This window comes from Pinus tabuliformis, chromosome X, assembly GCF_031772625.1.
Source record: "Pinus tabuliformis cultivar Carrire ecotype Pingquan chromosome X, CPIR1, whole genome shotgun sequence".
NCBI classification, from domain to species: Eukaryota; Viridiplantae; Streptophyta; class Pinopsida; order Pinales; family Pinaceae; genus Pinus; species Pinus tabuliformis.
In genome coordinates this window covers 1,127,172,521-1,127,188,766 of record NC_142308.1, presented here as the reverse complement: position 1 = coordinate 1,127,188,766, position 16,246 = coordinate 1,127,172,521, and the positions used below count along the sequence as shown (strand labels likewise).

Sequence of the window (16,246 nt, the reverse complement as noted above, 5' to 3'; positions counted from 1 at the left end):
CATCAATCAACCTTCACTTGTTTACGAATTGTAACAATCTTAGTCCAATTGAATTAATGCATATAAGTTCTATGGGTTAGTCATACAACACTAACCAATCTCAACTACCAATCGTCTTCATGCATCCATGACAAGACTGAATCAAAAGTTAGTTATGAAAATCAAGTCTCGCTGCTTGACTCATTGCATGTTTTCAATATCTAAAGGGGTTCTTCTAATGTTCTTTTTAAAACAATTTTTCATCCTATTCAAGGATGTTCCCCCTGGTTATATTCATGCATTGGCCTATTAAGTTTTGTTCATTGTAATTTCAATCTAGGTCAATATATGCATTGTTGTTATTGCCATATGTGCAAATCAAAAGTTGGTAGTTGATTGTCACTTCCTCACTGAGTGTTCAATATTGTTCTTAAGTGTAATGAGTACTCAATATTGTTCTTCGGTGTGACAAAAGTTTCATTGTCTTTTATCCTCATCAGGAATTTAACGTTATGAACGTAGTTATGCAACAACTTATCACCTACTTCTCAAAGAAGTTATAAACATGAATCACACCTGTCACGCCAAAAGTAGTGTACGACATAAATGAATATGCGAATGATTAAACTCATACCTGAGTTAATGGCGTACTTCAATATCCTTTCCGCTTACCAATTCCCAAAGGCGCCAGTACTGCAACCTTTAGCTCTGATACCATATTGTCACGTCCCCATGGGAATATACCATAAAAAGAAAATTTACTTATAATGCTAACCCTTTATATACATGCATATCAACCTTAATAATACCAAGTAATTATTTAATTCTTGATTACCGACATGTAACTGGGTTATATACGTGTGTTAATTCTTTGACAATTCATAACTCCCTTGATATTTATATACACGGCATTATGTTATCGTTGTATGGCTTGTCTGTCATGTTCAATGGTACCATACATCCACCCAAGCGCCAGGTGTGAGGGAACATTAATGGCTCATCTACCCTGGCCAGGTGGCTGGCATCGTACTCGACCCATGTGAAACTTTGGAGGGAACGCTGTTGATGCGCGCCAACTCCCATCCGAACGAACGGTGAGGATCTTCCGAGCTGATCTAAGGGCTCACAATGAATTCAGGGTTTAGTGGGTTTATTAAAATCTCGGGCCGCAAGACTCGGGTTCATTTGCACCTGTTCAGTTGGTGGTGCTCACTTCTGCTCCACGGATCCTTTCTGCTCTTAGTGCTGGTTCGTTTCAGTCAACCCTGGTAACACCGCCGAGCCTCAGCTATTACACATGGCTCATTTTCTTTGATAGTATCGTTGTCACAGGTTATTGTTCTGGTTATATTATTCTAACCTCAAGTTTTTGGATTGTGCAGGCACCGGCTCCTTGGTCTCCATTCCGCGACAGGTATTCCAGGAATCCGGAACATACCAGGTATTTCCCTTACGTAGGTTTGTAGATTCACAGTGTATTTGAAATCTTAAGGATTTATATGCGGATTCGATCCTTCGACCTGGGGTTTCCTCCTGACAACTTTCACCTGTTGTCTCAGGTTTACCCTCTTTGGTCAAACCGGGTTAGGATAAGCGGTAGGCCTCCTCGTGCCGGAGCCGTGCCTAATCTGGTTATGCAATATTGATATATATGTATTTTGTTTCTCATTCAGTTTGTAAATCTTACTTTGGAAACTCACGGCAACCCTTGCCGGAACTTGGTTTAAGTCAAGACTGTTATTTAACTCTTCTGTTGTTATATACCCGCAATGAGTTTTGTCGGATGTAATGCATATTTGCCGAGACCAGGATTTACCCTCGGTTCTCTGGTTATCTTACGAATTGTCTAGTGCCATACCCTGCGGGGTTCTCTGTTTCATGACATTGGATATACATATATAGGAATGAGTTGCTTCTTTGAACGCACAAAGCGTATTTGCATTTATCTTGGTTATATCGAGCATTCGTTTGTCTGTGTTTTATGTGATTCCACTCTTCAGATTTGTTATGGGGTTTTTATTTATTAAGCTACGGCCGTTTGTCTTTTAATAAACTGGCTTAACCCCTCGAGGGTTTGATAATACTCACAAGGGTTTGTGGCATTGAAACCCTCTGTTCACACAACCTCTCATACCTGAGACAGAGGTTAAGTGACCACTGTCACAGTGTTCTGGGCTTATAGAGCGCCTCTCAGGTTATTAATATGTTTCATTACAGACATAAATGTTTATATTCATCTATCCGAGGTTGCATATATTGTAGAATGAGACCCTAAGTACTGGGTTTCGATGAGTTACCTCTGAGAACGGATTTCCGTATAGCATGAGGCACACAATGTCTTCTGTGGTTTCGTGATTACACAGTTATTTAACATATATGCTGTTTTCCGTTCCTACAGTTATAGTGCGCATGGTTGTTTTTCCCCATCGAACCATTCATGCATTATCGCTGTGTTTTACTGTTATGCTGTTAAGAACTTTATAAGGTTTCTCATACGACTACAGATAGTCATGAAGCGATTCATGCAGCCAGTTATATCTTGGGTTTTCTCACAGCTAATGTGTTTCGATTCTTATGGTTTATGCATTAACTGCTACAGCGTTCTCTTATCGGCTCTATCTGTAGATTGTATGTAATCTTACAGCTTCCAGATATCAACTCGGTCTGTAGCTTATGTACTGTTTACAGCTTTCATTCAGCTAACATACATTTGTATCATAGTTATCATGCATTGATATAACATTTAGTTCACCATCGATGAGTTTAAACAGACAGCAATATAGACTCATAGAGCTGTATGCAATACTTCCATTAACTAAGTAGTTAACTATCACTCAGAAAACTGAAGCTTCACTGTACTTTCTTTTATATACCAGTATACAGAATATAGAAAGCTAATCTGGTAACAACCCATACCTGTTCTGTCAGACACATGAATTTCAATGCTCCAGAATTTCACCTGCAACTTGTAGGTTTGCTCTTATCCACCCAACCATGAGATCCAGTGATACCTTGGATTCTCCCCCCGAGCTGTCTTGCAGGCCTGCAGCCCTCAACAAGACACTTGCACAGTTGTGCTAGGGTTATCTGGTCTCTACCAGACTTAACCTGGTTATCTGGTCTCTACCAGACTTAACCTCTTTTCTCTATCTGCTCTCTCTCTTCCCCTTCTTCTCTTTCGCTGGCTGCCTAATATCATCTTTTTTCCAACAGACCCCCTGTTGGGGATTTAAATTTCCGTTTTTAAAAGAAGGTGTAACTGATATCTGCCATCATGGCTGGCAATCCTCACGTGACGAAACTGGAACCCTTCGATCTCATCCGATTTCCCAAAATCAAGAATCAGTTATCACTGGTTCCACACACAATTCGCCAGCATGTTCCCCATAATTAGTTTTATGAATAACCAGAATTAGTTTTTAAACTAATTCGTATTTTTTTTTTTTTATTTTTTTTTTTTTTTAAAGAATTACCACTTACTCAACCGTATAGTTTTCATCGAGTTATTTAGGGATATTACATACTCCCCCCCTTAACAGGAACACCGTCCTCGGTGTTCATCCTTCATTGAGAACTTGAGATTTTACTCATTGTATAATCGTGTAACCACACAAAATGTGATCCTTTCTCTTTGAAATCAACGATTCCATTCCAAGAAAAGACAACAAACAAAATAGTAATGATATAGTCATACGAAATATCATTAGTTACAAGCATCAATAGTTGCAAAAATATGCAACTTCTAATCGCCACCACTTGGCCCTTATTCATTCATAAAACAATTCTCTATGCCAACTTACCATTACTTACCATCTATTTTGAAAACCATGAGTACTTTCATGTAAGTATTTTAATAGTGGTTGGAAACTGTTCATTCTTCCACGGTAAGTAATTCCTGTAATATATGACTAACAACCTCAATCACATTAGTCACTATATTTTAAGTCAAAGAAATACGTTTGACTATCAATCAAGTGTGCAATGCTAGATGATTTCTAAATCACAGTGTTTTTACAAGTACTTAAAGAGCACTAACACTAATCATCAAATGATGAATCACTGCTCTCGTGCACACTGAACGAATTCTCACTAAAGACATTCGCAAGTGCTTCTAGATGTACCAAAAGAGCACCTAGCTCTCTAATCATCAAAACAGTCAATCTCTGCATCAAGCCAGAACTGTCTTAGCTCCCACTAAGAGGTTTACAACCTTAATAATATAATAAAGGAATTAAAATTTCCAATTACTCCTCATTGAGCACTAAGCTCATTTCTTGTTAAATGTGCATAACATATTTCACACAACTATATAGAGAATTTATTTTCAACATATCATATAGCTGATTCATTCATTTCTTTAGCTATGAGCACCATAAGAGGCTAAAGAATTCCCCAATCCATGGGAACTGGTTTCCACAACCAAACCGAGTCATTTTCACATCCAGATAGTTTCTTTTATAGAGACCTTACCAGGTCTAACATGGAAGTCCACTGGCCAACCAGCTCAAGAATTCCAGGGAGAGTAAATCTGGGCAGACAAATACCATCAACCCCTCCGGGCAGGTAGCTGCCATCAACCCAAGGCATTCCAGCCTCTCACAATCCGGGCAGACAAGTACCATCAACCCCTCCAGGCAGGTAACTGTCATCAACCCAAGGCATTCAAGCCTTTCACAATCCGGGCAGACAAGTACCATCAACCCCTCCAGGCAGGTAACTGTCATCAACCCAAGGCATTCAAGCCTTTTACAATCCAGGTAGACAAGTACCATCAACCCCTCCAGGCAGGTAACTGTCATCAACCCAAGGCATTCAAGCCTTTCACAATCCGGGCAGACAAGTACCATCAACCCCTCCAGGCAGGTAACTGTCATCAACCCAAGGCATTCAAGCCTTTTACAATCTGGGCAGACAAGTACCATCAACCCCTCTAGGCAGGTAACTGTCATCAACCCAAGGCATTCAAGCCTTTCACAATCCGGGCAGACAAGTACCATCAACCCCTCCAGGCAGGTAACTGTCATCAACCCAAGGCATTCAAGCCTTTTACAATCCGGGCAGACAAGTACCATCAACCCCTCCAGGCAGGTAACTGTCATCAACCCAAGGCATTCAAGCCTTTTACAATCTGGGCAGACAAGTACCATCAACCCCTCCAGGCAGGTAACTGTCATCAACCCAAGGCATTCAAGCCTTTTACAATCCGGGCAGACAAGTACCATCAACCCCTCCAGGCAGGTAACTGTCATCAACCCAAGTATCCGCGATTGTCTGGCATGTTAAATTTCTCTTTTATTACTCTTTCTCAAAGTAATTTACACAATGAACCATATAATCATTATCATTAACAAAATAAACATGCATGTACACCATGCATTTACACTTATCCCTCATCCTGGTCCACAACATCTAGTTCGATGGAACATATCTATCATACACGTTGTATGCATGCAAATTTCCAAATATCATAATTCATGCATATCATATAACCTCATTCTTTCTCATTTGTGATTGCAATTCACATTGCAGCAATTTACGTGATGAGTTTTCTTGTTGCCATTACGCTACCGCTACTTAATCCCATCAGCAACGTTAGTTATGGATATGCATCAGTTAACACGTATTCCATTTCCAGGAATGTGCATGCACACAATACTGTCATGTATAAAAGCATATGCAAACACTCATTAACGTATAAATGTCAACAACAGTTGAGTTAATAATCTAAACATTTCCAATTTTGCCATAGCCTGTTGTTCCAATTCAAATCATCATTAACGGAGTATTATCTTACGTTTACTATGGCTAGCTTTAGTCATGCATCGTTAGTGTAATTAAACATAATTTCTCTAACATACGAGAACATAACTCTTATGTCACGATGACTAATCTTTGTGCATACTATTGCTTATCATATAAGCCCTTCTTTAATGTATGCAACACTTACTCCCTTCACTAGAAGACCACCATCATTTCATACGACAAACCACATACCTCTTTCTTAAGGAAGTCATTTTAATCCTCATTTCTCTATCTTTCGATGTGAGGATTTCTCAAGATTCCCTTTCAAGAAATTATTAAAGATGTCTATCTTTCGGCATAAAAACCAAGATACAAAAACAAGGTTTACTTATCCTTTATGCATCAAATCAAGCAATCAACACAGCTCTTCCATCAAGACAATCTCTCCAAGAGAGTATTATTTTCAAGGAAACTATCATGACCACTTTCTCTAAGTACGCACAGTCTCATAATTCCAAAGTCAAAATAGCTACCAATATGCAACATGTGTTCTCCTAACACAATTACTTTACTTTAATGCACGTAGTTCTTTTCATGAAACAAGTAAGGATTTTGGTTCTTGTATGAACACTATTCTAATGTGTCTTTAAAGGACAGAACCTTTATTTCCATTTTCAAGAACTCTCTTAAAATCCTTTATCTTCATACATGAAGTATGCATACTCTTAGGATGAGACTATATTTATGTATATAGGTAATATACTCTTTCCTCAAGAAATTAGGGATAAATATCTATGTGCCTAGAAGCACATCCTTAGTTATCTTTTATCATGCATGTAATGCATAATCATTTCACTAGAACTTAGAGACTAACTAGAATCATAATGCAATTAGCATATATCTATATATATATATATATATATATATATATATATATATATATATATATATATATATATATTTTCCAAGAAGCTTTTATCAAATAAAGATACATATTTTAATTCAAGAAAACTTGGCCACCTTCCATGCTATGTCCTCGGGACATTTACATGCCTCATCCTCTTTTCTCAAGAAGATACTTTAGCCATATTTAGCAAGGATTTTATTCCCAAAAAAAAACAATGAGAGACAAACATTTCTCTCACAAGACTCACATGTAGTCCGACTAGGAGGAAATACCAATTCTTTTACTAAGAAGCATATAAAATAACCAATTCTTTTACTGCAGGTGTTATCATAAGAAAACATATAAACAGTCAATCTTTAACTGCATGCCTTATCCCATTTTCTTTACCAAGAAAATCTATAAAAGAACCATTCTTTTATTGCATGCATTCAAATACTTTCTCTACTAAGAAATCATATAAGACATTCATATGTGTTCTTCAAGAAAGTGGACAAGACACTTATCTTATCCCTGGATCAACATGCATAACTAACAAGTTAAACCACCCTTACCGAAAGCAATGGCTCTACTTTATGCGATTAGAAGCATAATCTCCTAAGTGTCACACACGCACCAGAGTTACCACTTGATGCTAGACGCAACAACTATCATAACAATACTATGTGTCCCTTTCAGAACAATGACTTCAAGGAAGCATTACGAATATCATTTACATCAATACACTATAGTTATCATTTTCCAACTCCTTAAGCATGGTCAAGGGAATACTCACATGCACATCAAGCACTATCTAGTCATTTCCAGACTTAGAGTTTTCTGCAAGATTCTGATACCCAAGCTTGCTCTATCTGGTCATCACCAGGCTTAGCGATTTCTTTTCCCATCTCCGTCTGTCCCTACAGCACGGTCTTCTTCCTTCTCCTTGCTTCCTTTTCCTTTGGAAGCATCTATAGCTGGGGAAGGTAGTTAGAGTTTACTGACAATTGTATTAACACAGGTAGTCCATTTATGTATAATTATCACATGTAATTATACCATGAATAGGTCCTAGAAATGTTACCCACTGCACATGCCTCTACAATTTACTTCACACTGGAATGCAACATGCATAAGAAATCCATCATTCCCATAGTAGAGATAAATTCAACCATCCTTACATCGAGGTTCCAATGGTTTTTATCTCTCAACAAGTAATGATAAACACATACCATGCTAATGGATTTCACTTAATTAGAGGGTAATCATCATTAAAACTATTAGGACATAAGCATATACTATTCATCATGCATTCTCATGGTGAATAAAATTAAGAACTCTTCTTATGAACAACTAGACTATAGCACAGAGAGAGTAAAAATCTTCATACACACATTCCATGCATGTGACATCAATCAACCTTCACTTGTTTACGAATTGTAACAATCTTAGTCCAATTGAATTAATGCATATAAGTTCTATGGGTTAGTCATACAACACTAACCAATCTCAACTACCAATCATCTTCATGCATCCATGATAAGACTGAATCAAAAGTTAGTTATGAAAATCAAGTCTCGCTGCTTGACTCATTGCATGTTTTCAATATCTAAAGGGGTTCTTCTAATGTTCTTTTTAAAACAATTTTTCATCCTATTCAAGGATGTTCCCCCTGGTTATATTCATGCATTGGCCTATTAAGTTTCGTTCATTGTAATTTCAATCTAGTTCAATATATGCATTGTTGTTATTGCCATATGTGCAAATCAAAAGTTGGTAGTTGATCGTCACTTCCTCACTGAGTGTTCAATATTGTTCTTAAGTGTAATGAGTACTCAATATTGTTCTTCGGTGTGACAAAAGTTTCATTGTCTTTTATCCTCATCAGGAATTTAACGTTATGAACGTAGTTATGCAACAACTTATCACCTACTTCTCAAAGAAGTTATAAACATGAATCACACCTGTCACGCCAAAAGTAGTGTACGACATAAATGAATATGCGAATGATTAAACTCATACCTGAGTTAATGGCGTACTTCAATATCCTTTCCACTTACCAATTCCCAAAGGCGCCAGTACTGCAACCTTTAGCTCTGATACCATATTGTCACGTCCCCATGGGAATATACCATAAAATAAAATTTATTTATAATGCTAACCCTTTATATACATGCATATCAACCTTAATAATACCAAGTAATTATTTAATTCTTGATTACCGACATGTAACTGGGTTATATACGTGTGTTAATTCTTTGACAATTCATAACTCCCTTGATATTTATATACACGGCATTATGTTATCGTTGTATGGCTTGTCTGTCATGTTCAATGGTACCATACATCCACCCAAGCGCCAGGTGTGAGGGAACATTAATGGCTCATCTACCCTGGCCAGGTGGCTGGCATCGTACTCGACCCATGTGAAACTTTGGAGGGAACGCTGTTGATGCGCGCCAACTCCCATCCGAACGAACGGTGAGGATCTTCCGAGCTGATCTAAGGGCTCACAATGAATTCAGGGTTTAGTGAGTTTATTAAAATCTCGGGCCGCAAGACTCGGGTTCATTTGCACCTGTTCAGTTGGTGGTGCTCACTTCTGCTCCACGGATCCTTTCTGCTCTTAGTGCCGGCTCATTTCAGTCAACCCAGGTAATATCCGCCGAGTCTCAGCTATTACACATGGCTCATTATCTTTGATAGTATCGTTGTCACAGGTTATTGTTCTGGTTATATTAATCTAACCTCAAGTTTTTGGATTGTGCAGGCACCGGCTCCTTGGTCTCCATTCCGCGACAGGTATTCCAGGAATCCGGAACATACCAGGTATTTCCCTTACGTAGGTTTGTAGATTCACAGTGTATTTGAAATCTTAAGGATTTATATGCGGATTCGATCCTTCGACCTGGGGTTTCCTCCTGACAACTTTCACCTGTTGTCTCAGGTTTACCCTCTTTGGTCAAACCGGGTTAGGATAAGTGGTAGGCCTCCTTGTGCCGGAGCCGTGCCTAATCTGGTTATGCAATATTGATATATATGTATTTTGTTTCTCATTCAGTTTGTAAATCTTACTTTGGAAACTCACGGCAACCCTTGTCGGAACTTGGTTTAAGTCAAGACTGTTATTTAACTCTTCTGTTGTTATTTACCCGCAATGAGTTTTGTCGGATGTAATGCATATTTGCCGAGACCAGGATTTACCCTCGGTTCTCTGGTTATCTTACGAATTGTCTAGAGCCATACCCTGCGGGGTTCTCTGTTTCATGACATGGATATACATATATAGGAATGAGTTGCTTCTTTGAACGCACAAAGCGTATTTGCATTTATCTTGGTTATATCGAGCATTCGTTTGTCTGTGTTTTATGTGATTCCACTCTTCAGATTTGTTATGGGGTTTTTATTTATTAAGCTACGGCCGTTTGTCTTTTAATAAACTGGCTTAACCCCTCGAGGGTTTGATAATACTCACAAGGGTTTGTGGCATTGAAACCCTCTGTTCACACAACCTCTCATACCTGAGACGGAGGTTAAGTGACCGCTGTCACAGTGTTCTGGGCTTATAGAGCGCCTCTCAGGTTATTAATATGTTTCATTACAGACATAAATGTTTATATTCATCTATCCGAGGTTGCATATATTGTAGAATGAGACCCTAAGTACTGGGTTTCGATGAGTTACCTCTGAGAACGGATTTCCGTATAGCATGAGGCACACAATGTCTTCTGTGGTTTCGTGATTACACAGTTATTTAACATATATGCTGTTTTCCGTTCCTACAGTTATAGTGCGCATGGTTGTTTTTCCCCATCGAACCATTCATGCATTATCGTTGTGTTACTGTTATGCTGTTAAGAACTTTATAAGGTTTCTCATACGACTACAGATAGTCATGAAGCGATTCATGTAGCCAGTTATATCTTGGGTTTACTCACAGCTAATGTGTTTCGATTCTTATGGTTTATGCATTAACTGCTACAGAGTTCTCTTATCGGCTCTATCTATAGATTGTATGTAATCTTACAGCTTCCAGATATCAACTCGGTCTGTAGCTTATGTACTGTTTACAACTTTCATTCAGCTAACATACATTTGTATCATAGTTATCATGCATTGATATAACATTTAGTTCACCATCGATGAGTTTAAACAGACAGCAATATAGACTCATAGAGTTGTATGCAATACTTCCATTAACTAAGTAGTTAACTATCACTCAGAAAACTGAAGCTTCACTGTACTTTCTTTTATATACCAGTATACAGAATATAGAAAGCTAATCTGGTAACAACCCATACCTGTTCTGTCAGACACATGAATTTCAATGCTCCAGAATTTCACCTGCAACTTGTAGGTTTGCTCTTATCCACCCAACCATGAGATCCAGTGATACCTTGGATTCTCCCCCCGAGCCGTCTTGCAGGCCTGCAGCCCTCAACAAGACTCATGCACTGCTGTGCTGGGTTATCTGGTCTCTACCAGACTTAACCTGGTTATCTGGTCTCTACCAGACTTAACCTCTTTTCTCTATCTGCTCTCTCTCCTCCCCCCTTCTTCTCTTTCGCTAGCTGCCTAATATCATCTTTTTTCCAACAGACCCCCTGTTGGGGATTTAAATTTCCGTTTTTAAAAGAAGGTGTAACTGATATCTGCCATCATGGCTGGCAATCCTCACGTGACGAAACTGGAACCCTTCGATCTCATCCGATTTCCCAAAATCAAGAATCAGTTATCACTGGTTCCACACACAATTCACCAGCATGTTCCCCATAATTAGTTTTATGAATAACAAGAATTAGTTTTTAAACTAATTCGTAATTTTTTTTTTTAAAATTTTTTTTTTTTTTTTTAAGAATTACCACTTACTCAACCGTATAGTTTTCATCGAGTTATTTAGGGATATTACAGTTGTCACCCTCACAAAGATTTCAAGGGAATTTACTTTATGGGGCCTGTCAGAAGATTTCTTGAAATTATATATATTCATAGAAATGGTTTCTTGGTTGCCCCCTTTCTTATTTTGCTTCTTCTTCTTCTTCTTCTTTTTCTTCTTCTTAGCCTCCTGGTTAATAGCATCAATACTTTCACCAGGTGAAGAAGAAGAAAGGGAAGAAGAAACAATAGATGAAGACGGAAAAGGTTCAACTTGAGATTCATGTTGTTTAGGTGGAGGACTTGGTTATGAAGCAGTTTGGACACTGAGAACAAAGGAGGTTGAAAACAACTATATCGGTAAACCTATGGTGAATGTAGGAAGTGACAACGTAGCCATGTAAGGAGAACCAATATTTCCAAAAGAAGGGAAAGGACCAGGATTCCTGTTAAAGGGGTTTCCTTGACTGGAAAGCTCTAGAATTGTTGCCATTAGACTCAACCTAAGGTTTACTAAGGAGTAAACAAAATGAGAATTCAACCAAATAAATAGTATCAGTGAAAGGGGTCACTAGGCATAAAAGAATTATCAAGTCACTGTCAACTACAATATACCATTAAGTACATGTAAGAAATCTCCTCGAATTCTATGTCTGGTGTATCATAGATGAAAAGATAGATGACTCAGTTACCTTTGGCGGGTTTGCAACCTAATGGGGACTTCCAATATAGACCTGAGGGTACATGGAAGCATAGTCTGTGGTAGTATTGTTTAATGCGTAACCATACGATGGGGATGTTCCTATATACTCTCCATACGTGGATAACTGATCTGAAATGGGGGTTTGATAACTTGTTATGCTTACAAGAACCTCCCACTCAGTTAAACAAATAAATGATCTAGCTTATATATGACATTTGGGGAATTAAATACTTGAAATAGGTGTATGCTTTCTTTTAATTATTTAAGTGCTCTAAGTCCATTTGTTTATGCTAATATTAAACACATATAATAGCCATATAATGCAACAAATAAACAACCACACATAACATCAAATTTACCCTAAGAGTTCACCCGAATATCGTGGGCTAGTCTCTTTAAGATTTTGTCATCTTGACTTGGTTCTTTGGGATTATGGTAAAGTTTCTTTCACAAGTTCCACACTGAACTCCAAAGGTTACTGAAATGAATGATCCGTTAATGAAAAAGGTATTATAGACTATGTGTGAATTTTCTTATGTTACCTAGTGCAACAGATCGAAAAGATTACAAATAACATAAACACATAAACAACTTGAAAACAAATCCAAACACATCAACATAGCCAAATTTAATAAATGAGTTCACGAGACTTTCTGGCTACGTCTCTTGGTCCTTTCACTTCCAATGTTGACCTCTTTATTTTGTCTTCAAATTGTTGTTACAGGTATGAGCTCAAGAACGGAGTCTCAAATAATAAAATGGACATCACTACTACGTTTAGCTTGAGATTTTGAGTCAAACGAGTATAAACTAACCACATTTGGCCACTGTGATCTCGAGACCCCCTTGAATGGTCCAAAACCACCTATGTCCTTGCAAAACCACACTTTGTTTGGTGAAAACCACCTTCTGCCTCCATAAAAGCACCTCGGACTACCCACTGGTGGTAGGGATAGTTAGGCACCAACAATGGTTTATTTAAAAATTTGGTGGCTTGGTTAACCAAGTCCCACCCTTTGGCCTCTTGGTTCTGTTTCGGTGATATGGTATTAATATACCATATGTAGTTGCAATACAGTGAATGTGGGATAATGTGATATCATAAAATCAAAGGATCAGTGGTCATGGGGTTGACCCCGACTATCTAGCCTTTTCCCGGCGTAGATCCCGACACCAAAATAAATACAGGTTTATCATATCCAATCCAATGGCTATCGCGTCACCTGCTCGCCAACTAGCTTGGCCAATCTCCACCATCGATCAAGCCCACATGATCCAATGGCTATCGCATCGTCCCCTCACCAACTAGCTCAGACGATCTCCACCGTCGATGTGACCTGTCCAATCGAACAGTTATTGCGCAATCTCGCGCAGATTCTTGCACGACCAATATCAGTTTGAGAGCATGCGGGAAGAGTGGTTCTCTCGTGCTACGTGTCACCCGCTAAGGTTAATCGTGTGAACTTGCAGGAATACCATTTACCATTTTATAAGCACGTGAGATACTGCTTACCACTTACGGATACTACTCCTCTGTTATGCTAACACACAGCTTAATCTGATCTCATCATTTCTTAACATTATTTTGCCCAACTTAATCCTAGCCGTCTATCTCCCTCACTCTCATTCGTTGATGTAACTGATCCAACGACTGTGCTTCACTACTACATTCTTTTGTAGCTCACCGTGTGATAGTCCTCTCGGCTTCTCTATCCAGACTTGGGTTTACGTGCCGAGCACTTCGACTTGATCCCACTTTCATCTACATTTGAAGACTTTGATATGGAGGAAAAAATAAATCCATTTTGGATCACTCCTCCCCACTAGAAGCTTTTGGTCCACCAAAAGTTGGTTTTAGCTGTCGATTAAGTGAGGATAAGTTCCTTCACTTTTCCAATCTCTATCCATCATGCTTTACTTGGATTTGTACCTTTGATTCCAACTCGAAGATACTCAAAATTTCCCCATCGCAAGTCCTTATCCTTTGTCAAGAATGGTGTCCTCCTATAGCTCATTGAGATACTCAGGAAAAATATCTTCAATGGAAGGTAGCTGACCTTGCTCTTCGGGATCTTTAATCAATGAAGGTTCATACAACCACAAGTTTTGAACATTTACGATGGAATAGATCTGCATATAAGATGGTAGATCTAGGCGGAAAGCATTTTCACCAACTTTGTCAAGTATTTTGAAAGGACCATATCTAATTAGTTTCAACTTTTAACCTTCCCCTTGCAGTATTTCTTTGCTGATGTACAACCAGACTTGATCACCAACTTGAAAACTATGCTCAACTCGATGCTTGTCATGTCACACCTTATACTTTGCTTGACTTCTTTCCAGTTGTTCCTGTACTGCATGGTGAATTTCCTGGATTTGTTCAATGAACTTGGTTGCTTTGTCCACGTCACTATGTCCATCGACTTCTATGATTTTACTAAAGTAAAAATCCAAGGGAGACTTTTGTATAAAACCAAAACAAGTCTCAAAAGGAGATCTCTAAGTAGAATAATGTTTTTCATGGTTGTAAGCATGCTGCACATAACACAAATGCTCATCCAAAAGTTTGGGATGCTTGCTACAATATCCTCGAAGCAACTGTATCACTGTCCTATTGACCACTTCTACATGACCATCTGTTTGCAGATGAAATGTCGTGCTCTTCTTTAACTTAGTTTCCATTAACTCCCATAGACTTGACCAAAATTCCCAAAAAATTGAGAATCTCAATCGGATACAATAGAAGTTGGTAACCAAAATTGAACCCATGCATTTTGAAAGAACAACTTTGCAGTTTGTTCAGATGTGACCGATTTATTACATGGTGTCAAAATACACATCTTACTGAACCTATCCATAACTACATACAAATAATCATGACTCTTTCTAGACTTTGGCAATCCCCCAACAAAATCCATGGAAACACTTTCCCAAGGACGAGAAGGAATTGGAAGTGGAGTATACAAGCCTAATTTTCTATTACTTGGCTTGCTTGTAGCACACATAGTACATCCTTTAATATATCTAGAAACTGTCTCATTCATTCATGGCCAATAACAGAATCTTTGTAATTATGCAACTGTTTTACTTACACCAAAATGACCTGATATGAGAGAAGTATGTGCTTCTCAAATTATATTAACTCTTTCAATTTGTGGAATGCATAACTTTCCCAAATGATATAAGAGTTTGTCCTTTATGAAATAATCCAATTCTTCTACCTGCTTTCCATGACTTAAAGTTGCATGTACATCCTTAAAATTTGTGTCTTGAGCATATTGTTCAATGTAAATTTCATGTATTACCGAATTATGCTTAAGTATTTTGGATGCATTTATAAGTGGTCTTGATAACATGTCTACAACCTTATTATGTATTCCCTTCTTATATCTGATAACAGGATGAAATTGTTGTAGAAAACGCATCCACATGTAAAGTTGTGATTGTTGCAACTTAGTTTGTGAGTGCAAATATTGAAGTGGTTGATGATTTGTGTGTATGATTGTTTCTTTACCCATTATGTAATGTTTCCACTTTTTAACACTCTGAACTAATGCATATAATTCCTTATCATATGTAGGATAGTTAACTATTGTTGATGTGAATGTCTCAGAATGAAAGCATATAGGCTTTATGTGCTACGTCAACACTGCCCCCATGACATATTCACTTGCATCTGTCTCGATCTCAAATGGATGTTGAAGATCTGGTAGTGCTAGTACTAGCACTGTAATGATCCTTTCTTTCATTGTGTCAAAGGCTTTCTGTTGTTTGCCTCCCCACTGAAAAACCTGTTTCACACCTATCAAAGCATGTAAAGGAGCTGCAATCAAACAAAAATTAGCAATAAACTTTCTCCAATATTGCGTTTCCCCTAAGAAACTTCTAACTTCTGTAGCATTATTAGGCTTAGCCCAATTTACAATGACTTCGACCTTATAGGGCTCTATCTTCAATTCACCACCCCCTACAATATAACCCAAATAATTCAAAGATGCTATGCCAAATTCACATTTTTACAGTTTTACATAGAGATTTTCTCTTTTCAAAACATCTAAAATCTG

At 38.1% G+C, this 16,246-nt stretch overlaps 2 long non-coding RNA genes across 2 annotated transcripts; both read left to right on the top strand.

Moving 5' to 3' along the window:
• The first annotated feature begins 1,344 nt into the window (after positions 1 to 1,344).
• LOC149143801 (uncharacterized) lies at positions 1,345 to 1,933 on the top strand. The gene is made up of 2 exons (XR_016264060.1): positions 1,345 to 1,420; positions 1,539 to 1,933. It is a non-coding gene; the product is annotated as an uncharacterized LOC149143801 (long non-coding RNA).
• A 7,148-nt stretch (positions 1,934 to 9,081) lies between these two features.
• On the top strand, positions 9,082 to 9,927 carry LOC149143800 (uncharacterized). The gene is made up of 3 exons (XR_016264031.1): positions 9,082 to 9,259; positions 9,375 to 9,433; positions 9,552 to 9,927. It is a non-coding gene; the product is annotated as an uncharacterized LOC149143800 (long non-coding RNA).
• Positions 9,928 to 16,246: the final 6,319 nt, after the last annotated feature.